The sequence below is a fragment of the Triticum dicoccoides genome, chromosome 6A (genome assembly GCF_002162155.2).
Source record: "Triticum dicoccoides isolate Atlit2015 ecotype Zavitan chromosome 6A, WEW_v2.0, whole genome shotgun sequence".
Taxonomy (NCBI): Eukaryota; Viridiplantae; Streptophyta; class Magnoliopsida; order Poales; family Poaceae; genus Triticum; species Triticum dicoccoides.
In genome coordinates this window covers 184,363,702-184,372,984 of record NC_041390.1, presented here as the reverse complement: position 1 = coordinate 184,372,984, position 9,283 = coordinate 184,363,702, and positions in this window count along the sequence as shown.

The window sequence follows — 9,283 nt, the reverse complement described above, 5'->3', positions numbered from 1 at the left end:
GGCGGCAAGGCATTCTGGGAGCTGTCCCAGGAGATGGAGGAACAACCTCACTTGTATGAGGCCGCCGCCTTCCCCACCGATCCTGAGACCACGGATGGTGCCGCCGAGGATGACCACACTGATGCCACCACTGATGGTGCTGCCGAGGATGCCACCACTGATGATGGCGGCGCACGCACAGATAGCAGCCAGCCGAAGAGGCAACGGAAGGACCGGCGCCCGATCGTGCTCCGCACCCTCAAGGAGGAAGTTACTGAAGTGGACTCCAACGGGAATCCAACAGTGCCCGAACGAATAGTCAAGGGGTACTCGCTTCAGCTCGGGTGCATTGTCCGGAGCACCGTCTCGATCAACACCGAGAACCTGAGGCATCCTGACCGGGGGAATTTGCGCCACCTCCTCTTCACGAAGCTGCACGAACGATACAAGTTCCCCGCTGAATTCGAAAACACAAGCCTCAAAGGGAATAAAGTGAACAATGCTGCCCTCACGAAGATGAGCAAGGCCCTGTCTACTTGGAAAAGCAATGTGAAGAGAATGATCGAGAAAGGTGAGAGTTATGAGAAGATCAAGGAGAAAAATCCTTCGATCACCGAAGATGACTACAACGACTTCAAGATCAATTGCTCGAGCACCGCAAGCTCCCAATCAAGTGAGTGGGGGAAACAAATGCGGGAGCTGAACATAGGGGAACACACACTCGGACCCGGCGGTTACAGAGTGGCGGAGCCTATATGGGACAAGGAGGAGGCGGACCGTGCCGAGCAAGGCCTACCGCCCCTCTTCGATAAATACGGTGACAAGCAGACCAGGAACTTTGTCAGGGCCCGGTACAAGAAGGACCCGAAAACAAAGGAGCTTACCACGGATCCGAAGACCAGGCAGCTTGAGCTTGTTCTGGTAAGGAATACACCCCCGCGTAATTAGCTCCATATGGTTGCATTCTAATTAATGAAGCCGAATTTCTAAATGGTTCACATTCCTTCCGCAGGCGACTGAAAGCAGTAGCGCGGGGTCGACTCAGAGCAACCCTTGGGACACCACTCTAAATAGGGGGTTGAATATAATGAAGAACAAGGATAAGCTCAGTAAGCCGACGTCAGCTGGTCGTGTGGCCGGCAAAGGCTTGTCGACAAAATGGGGGTCATACTATACCGCTGGTGTGCGGAAGGAGAAAAAGACCAGCTCGGAAAGCCAGGCGCGAGAGGTTCAAGAACTCAAGGCACAGGTGGCCCGGATTCCGGAGATTGTCCAAGAGCAAGTGGAACAACGACTCGGAGCGACGATCACCGCCCTTGTGCCTACCTTGATCTCGGGGTTGAGTGCGTGGATTGCGGGCGGCCAACAGGGGCCGCCCCCGATTCCTAGCTTCACGGCCAGCAACTCGCATAATGCGATGGCGGGGCCATTGGTGCCTCCGGCGGAGGCGGCATTGGTGTCTCCGACGCCGGCACGGGAGCTTAATGCACCCGGGTGTACGCCGGCCGGCACCTCTTCAGCAAGCGGCCCCTCCGTCAACTGCACGCCCGCCGTTGGCGGTGCCTCGACATTAGCCGAGCTCGACGCCATCATCACGGTAACTAATTAAGCCTCTCTCGGCCGAGGACTTCATCTCCTTGCCTTTGACTGGGCATCCCTGACGCCCTACATGTTTTCGCAGGGCGCCGCCGACGTTCCGTGCACTCTCCTCCACTTCGTGAACAACTAGTTGGTCGATGTCGCCAAGGGCAAAATCGTTCAACCGGGCAACCCCTTGTTCCACGGTACCCAGATGCCACCCAACTTGTTTAGGGTTCAACTGGTTCGGGTGCTGCCAGGCTGCGACGACTTGTTACCTCCGATTCGACCCGTTGGGGCCGACGATGAAGACGTGATGACCCTCAGCGCCTGCCTGAGCTGGCCCCTGCTTTGGCCGAAGAGCCAGATTCGTTTGGGGGCGGGGGACACCACCCCAAAGACAACACCGCCAGTCGTGCCGGCGCCAAGTCGGCCCCATGGCAAGACCGCCGTAACGGTGCCGGACATCCCTATGCCACTGGATCCAAACATGCATATGGCACAGGATCAGAACGACGACGACGACGACGATGATACATTTGGCAACGTCGATCAGTACTTTGCCGAGCATGGGTACGATGGCGACTTCATGGGGCCTCCTTCTCAAGAACCAAACCCAACAAAAGACGTGTGCGATCTAGCTCGTACCGCGGAGAAGCCAAGTTGCAACAGGCACCGTCTGGCGTTCAGCTCTCAGGAGACGCCTCCAGCTGCCGACTTCACCGAGCCTCAGATAGGCGAGGTGCGAAATATTATCAGCCCCAACACACTCAAGAAGGCGGTCTGTGAGCAGAACTCGGTCCCATTACAGGAGAAGAAGAAGGCACGCAAAAGAAAGACTAAGAAGGGTGCGAGCCAGCCGGCACCGAGTACGATCCGTGCTCAGGACGGGCCACCTTCACCGCAGGATATCTCGAGGAGGGTGCATGTGGCGGGTAGGACGATGCTACCACCAAATATGCTCAATGCTGCAACCGGTGCTATGCGGAGTCTGCACGACAGTGTTCTTTCTTTGGAGAAGCGGCGTCTCAGAGAGAAGGATGTGGCATACCCGGTTTTCGTGGCCAAGGTGCCAGAGGGCAAGGGCTTTGTGGATGGCGACATCGGGGGTACGATCGTCCTGCGGTTTGATGACATCTTTGCTATGTTTAACCTTCATCCGCTGCACTACACCTTCGTTCGGCTATTTTCGCTGAGTATGGAGATGCGGATCATTCGCGACAAGACCCCGGACATCGTGATAGTCGACCCCTTCTACATGCGTGCCAAGATCTTGGGCAGCGCTGGGGACCGGCAAGTCGCGAGTTCTTACCTCGAAGGCGTCATTCTGGCAAACCAAGATAAGGATAACTTCCTTGTGCCTTACTTTCCCGAGTAAGTCCTCCCCTCAACCGGCCCGTAACATATGAATTCTTACTTTTCGATCGTTTTTCTTTTAACATTCCGTGTTTTCTGCAGTGACACACGTTGCACGCTCATCCTCCTAAGCCCCAAATATTCCATGGCCACGTATTTCGACCCGGACCGTCAGTCGAACGTAGACTACACAAATGTCAAGAAGGTTCTTGATGATGTTCTCCCCGGCTACGCCCAATCTGGAGGCACCTTCACCAGGCCTATTCGTAAGTACGGCAAGCACGTGTTCTCCCACAATACGACGTTCTGCTGCGTCAAGCAGCCGCCTGGCGGTCAGAAGGGTGCCTACTACGCCATCCATCACATGCGGGCGATCGTACGGGACCATCATCAACTTCTGCTACCGAGTAAACTCCAAGATTTGGCCGCGAGCGTGTCGGCAATCCAGGACGCGGACCTCTGACAAGAATTCTTTCGCATCCAGTCGGAGTTTGCGGAAATCATCCATCAAGATGTCCTTCGTACCTCGGGGCAGTTCTACCTCAGAAATCAACCGTCCAACAGTGACATCGACACAATGCTACAAATGCAGGATGACAACGCCCGTTCTTTCATGACTCCCATGATAGACGGCGGCTTCATCCACGCTCCGGTCCCTTGAGTCGAGTTGTCTAGTTCTGAAACATCGATTGGCTCATGTTGTAATTAAACTTTAATGAACTTGTAGTATGTCTCTTTGGTTTTGAGAGTCGTTCAACTTAGATGTAATCGATGCTATTAATGTCTTGCTTTTCTCTTCCGATCGTTCTGTTGCATAATTATATATTGCTTATGTATTGTCTGTGAATTGGTACTAACGTTTCGTTTGGCTAGTGCATAGTGATGCCCACGTATGTCGTGTACAAGGGTAAGGTTCCCGGAGTCTACGATGACTGGGAGGAGTGTCGGAGACAGGTTCACCGATTCAGCGGTAACAGTTACAAAGGGTACACCACTAGGGCCGAGGCCGAATCTAGATACGCCCGCTATCTAGCGGGAGAGGGGAGGGAGCGTTGGAGGAACCGGATGAAGACGAGTTTCATCGTGATGATGCTCATCGTGATGACCGCAGCTCTCTTCTATGTGATGGTAGTTTAGATGATCGATATCGACTTGTAATGCGAAGACAAACTCGCTACTCGCGGTCTCGAGACTTGTAATATAATGTTCTATCTTTGTTCAGTCTTTTTAATTCGGAGACTAATATGATGAATTGTATTCGGAGACTAATATGATGAATTGTATTCAAAGACTAATCTTCTATTGTATTTGATGAATCTATTGTTGATGTGTGCTGTCTATATTTTGTCAAATTATACATTTTGTAACCTGTGCAAAAAACAGAAAATAAAAAAATAAAAAAAACCTAATATTCATACTAATGGCGCATCACACGACAGTGCGCCATTAGTATGACAGTGCATACTAATGGCGCATCACCGGGTAGTGCGCCATTAGTATGCTGCGGTTACTAATGGCGCATCCAGAGGTGGTGCGCCATTAGTATGCCAAAGCACCTGGGTGTACATGCCAACTGGGAGGCATACTAATGGCGCACCCTCGCATATACTAATGGCGCACCAGGTGGTGCGCCATTAGTATACCAGATACTAATGGCGCACCAGCTGGTGCGCCATTAGTAAAAATTACTAATGGCGTGCTGTCAGTGGCGCACCAGTGATGCGCCATTAATGGCCATATTAGGTGCGCCATTAGTAGTGGTATTTCTAGTAGTGTGAGCGATGCCACATAAAGGGCTTATAATCATAGTGAATAACCAGGAGGTGGTACCGTCCCAGGGATATTCCTTATTTCAAACAATACAACCGGTTAGTCCATAATGATAACAACCATAACCATCATATATCACATGTCGTCATCAATATTCGAGTTTAGTGATTTCTCCTCCGAAGACCGACACTAAGACCGACACTTGACCCATCCCAGACTGTAATCCTTAACCATGGACACGGCTATTCGAATAGGTTTAATATCTCTACAAAGGGTGTACTCTTTACCCACGACTAATGGATTCCTTTAGTCTATCGGGACTAATTCCGTCTACGGTCTTTTAATTGAAAACACACCTGACTTGCACACACCAGCTTTTACTCGTGTCTGGAATCACCCACGACACTTGTTAAGCAAAACTCTAAGTGGGGAGGCTACAACCTCGCATAGCATGGGATCAAATTTCTATCTAGCGCTCTAAGGGGTGCCCCCCTCTCGGTCCCAACCGGATACACCCATGCCCCCGGACCAGGTGGCATGCCTACCAGCTACAACTGGTATCTTCCACCATGGCCTCTCTGTACGGTGTGTGCCAAGACAAGGGTTAACAACTTACTGAACCATACCCCACCTAGGTAGGAACCAGTGGCAGTACGAAACAAGTATGGGGGTTACCGGAACAAGAATCAATCTATGGCCGACTCAGGAGGCTTATGAGTTTCCTGCATGACATGTGTAATAAAATTATTTCAACCAACAAATCAACACTCATTATACCTTACCATGCCATACCGGATATAACCGTCCCGACGGGGACCGGCGACAAGCTCACTCCTACCCAAGGTAGAGGCTTTCCCGGATTCCTTTCCGGCATGCATGCAAGGCACATGAGGATGATTACCATCACAAGTATATTCATTCCCAACAGCAAGGAAAACCACTAATATGCATCCATGCAGATGACCATATCACATGAAATAACAAGTTCTCCGAAATAAGGTGGTGTTATAAATGTGTCAACTAACACATCAAAGATATTATGTCAGGGTTCAAGATGCTTGCCTTCAAGGTGTGGAGAGGTGGTGGTGCTATCCAAAACTTTTGAAAGTTTTCTTCCTCTCTCCAAAATCCTATTTTCAATAAATTTGAATTAACACACAATTTCAAAACAGCACAAAAAAAGTTGTTTGAAATTGTTTTCAAATAAATATGATAAAAAACTAGACAAAAATTTAAAGAGGATAGAAAAAGAATCAATCAAAAATCATTTTCTGTTTAAAAGTTATAAGAGTTTTAATCCAGGGACTTTTCTATAATGAAACAGAAACTTTCCAGGGTTGTCCTTATAAAATCAGAAAATGCTTCAGTCCTGAATACGCCAGTTCAGTGGAGAAAGCGTATTTTGCCCGAAGGAGTTTCCAGAAAACGATTCGAAAAGAATAAAAGGCTGACGGGGCGGACCCACCCGTCGAGTTTGAAAATAGAGGCAGAGCTTTGGCGCTAGAGGGCCGCGGCGATCGCCAGCGCCGATCTACGGCGAGGCAGGGGGATCGGAGGTTACCAACATGCTCATGGCGTCACTCCGCGTTGGTTGGTGGTGGTGGTGGTGGTCCGCGAGCACCACGTCGGAGGTGGCTCCTGCTACGGCGGACGGTGGTTCGGGCGTGGATGGAGCTCGCTGGAGAGTGCTGCGAAGGGCAAATTGAGGAGGGGGTTAGGCCTCTGGTAGCTAGAGGAGGTGATTGACGGAGTCTGGGCGCCGGGGACGGCCTCACCGAAGAGAACGTTGCCGGAGCCCGAGGCGGACGGAGGTGGCCGGAGTCGAGGAAGAAAGGCTCCTCGAGGTTCCTCCAGTGGCTAGGCAGGGTCTGGCGAGGTGGTGGAGTTGTGCGGGGGCAAGAGCAAGCTCGGGGGGGCTATATATAGACGGCCCGAGGCGGTTGCCGTGAACGGATAAGTCTGGCGGGCGATTACGGCGGCGCTGTGGGTGGACGGTCGGCTTAGGGGCTTGAGCATCGTCTAGGTGAAGCAGCGGTGCCATCCCAGTGTCCAACTCAGCACGGGAGGGAGGATTACGGCCTGCCCTCGACGGAACGGCCGCACGGCACGCCGGCGGTAGAGAACGCGCTCTGCGCATGCCAGGCCACGGCGACAGTGCTGCATGCGTGCGCTGGCAAGGAGGTGGCCACGCGGAGCTCTCAGAAGGTTTGGGCGGTGCTGAACGGCGTTATGCCGCAGTGTTGCCCCCTGTCAGCCGCTACGGTGGCTCTGCCGCCGCGAGACACGCCGGCGCAGGCGGGCCAGGGCGCCACCGACGCCAGGAAGGTACCAAGCGCGTGTGCGGGGTGCTGGCCAAGGGGATGGGGCCGTGTGCATCGCGCCAGGGTGCACTGTGGTCGCGTGACCGAAGTCTGACGAAACTGAAACTCTAAACTTTACTGAATTTCTGAAAGTGCAAAGAAACAGTGCAGTTCCGGTGTTCGACAGAATGCTTTTGGCATGAAGGGATTTTTCCTTGAGCTGAAACTTGGTGGAGTGGCCTCTCATTGCACCAGGAGGCTGCCTGAATTTTGGTAGAATTTTTGGAGAAGAGAAAATATGAATTTCACCAAATTTGACAAATCTGGTCCAAACTTGCAGAGGCTAAAACTTGAAAATTTTAAAAAGAAGAAGAATGGATCTTGATGGTCCTAGGTTGTGGGTGCTAAGGACTATCCAGAGGAGTTGGTTTGAGATCAAAACTCAAAGGAAATTAGGTACTTGCTTTGCAAATCACCTAGGCTAGACCAGAATGGAAAAGAGGTTGATTCTCTCAAAAATTTCAAAGAACAGCACTAGGTTTTTGCATAATGTTGAATCATATGCTACTACCAACATCCCATAATTTTGGTGGAGGCTAGAAAGAAATATTTAAATGGGTTGTAGTGCAAAATTGCACTCTGGACCAGAGAAGAAAATTGGATGCAGAGCTCAAAATATTTCAAGAATAAAAGATATTTTTGTATAAAAGTGATTTAAAAACATCACATGACATCTCCAAATTTTGGTTGAAATTTTAAGTGAATTTATCAAATGGTTGTAGTTCAATTATGGCCATATAACCTTGGAGAACCATTTTTCAAGAACATAAAGATCAAGCAAATTAATTATGTAATTTGTTCTACTAATAAAATAAAAGTTTTTTCTAGAGAGGTTAAACAAGTCCAATAACATATTTGAAAAGTTCTCACTTTGGGGAAAAACTCCATAAATCAAGGGAGGAAAAGGCTCAAAAATAAAAAGGGAGCCCAAAAAATAAAAGTTTTAATTTCCTGGCAAAAATTTTAATTAATAAAACAAGGTCAAAAATTTGGGGTGTCACAGATATGGAGAGAGAACGAGGGAGATAGATAGAGTTTTAGATGGGTGTATCGAGTGCGAGTGAGATATGCATGTGTTTGTGTGACCCAGGGAGATGGAGAGTTTGAGAGAGAGAGGGAAGAGCTCCGAGATGGTAGAGTGGTGTGTGAGAGAGTTACAGGAAATGAGCTAGGGAATTTGTCTGCGTACGATGAGTGCACCCAAGATATTTAGCTTAGACCAGAGAATCATACATAGTGTGCGAGAGAGACCTATACATGGAGTATATATGCATGCGAACTAGAAAGACCCCCCACACACACACAAAGAGAGAGAGATAGAGAGAGAGGGAGAGGGACCAACAAGGTTTGTGTGTTGGATGTGTGCGATAGAATTGAAGATTGTCGGCGAGAGAGAGAGAGAGAGAGAGCATGAGTCTAGGAGAGGGGGAGGTCGTGTTTTATGCATCAAAGACTGATATAAACCATGTTTTGGTATAAACTTGCATTCAAATATTTAAATTTGAGAACATGTTGTTTGCAATCCCCACATGAACGGAGATATGCGTATCAAACAAGTTCATTAGTTTGACTTTCAACATGTTCATGGAGTACTATAATACTGTACAGCATGCTACTTGATTGGGTGTTCAATTTTGGATTTAGTTCAGTATTTGACCTGGTGAATGAGCTATTTCATTGAATCGAGATATTTCATTTTGGGTTTGATTCCTGTTTTTGAGTGGGTCAACTATTTGTCATATAGTAAATCGTTAGCAACGAGCATGTAAAAACACATTACTCCCGAGCATCATCTCTCCATCTAAAAAAGAAGTGGGAAGCTAATATTTCAAAATTTGATTCGAATCGACTTGTAAGGTAGACGTCGATGCTCATTCTCCCAAAATTTGAATGAACCATTAAATATCCTCTGCTCGGTGTAATTCGCCCGAGCAAATAAATGGGAGACGCGAAATTACTGGCATGTGTGGGACACACATCAATTGGCCCGTTGTACATCGAGGGTAGGTTCGTAACTTCATCCAAGCGCGCCTTCTCCTCGACCGAAATGATATGTGATGAATAATTCATAAACCATGGGCGGCAAAACACCCTCTCGTCTCCCGAAATCGCTTGCGATGACTATTTCAAAACACGCCCTCCTTGCCCTAAATAGTTCGCGCCCACTATTTCAAAAGACGCCCTCCTCGCCGAAAATCGCTCGCGCCCACTCTTTCAAAACACGCCCTCCTCACCCGGAA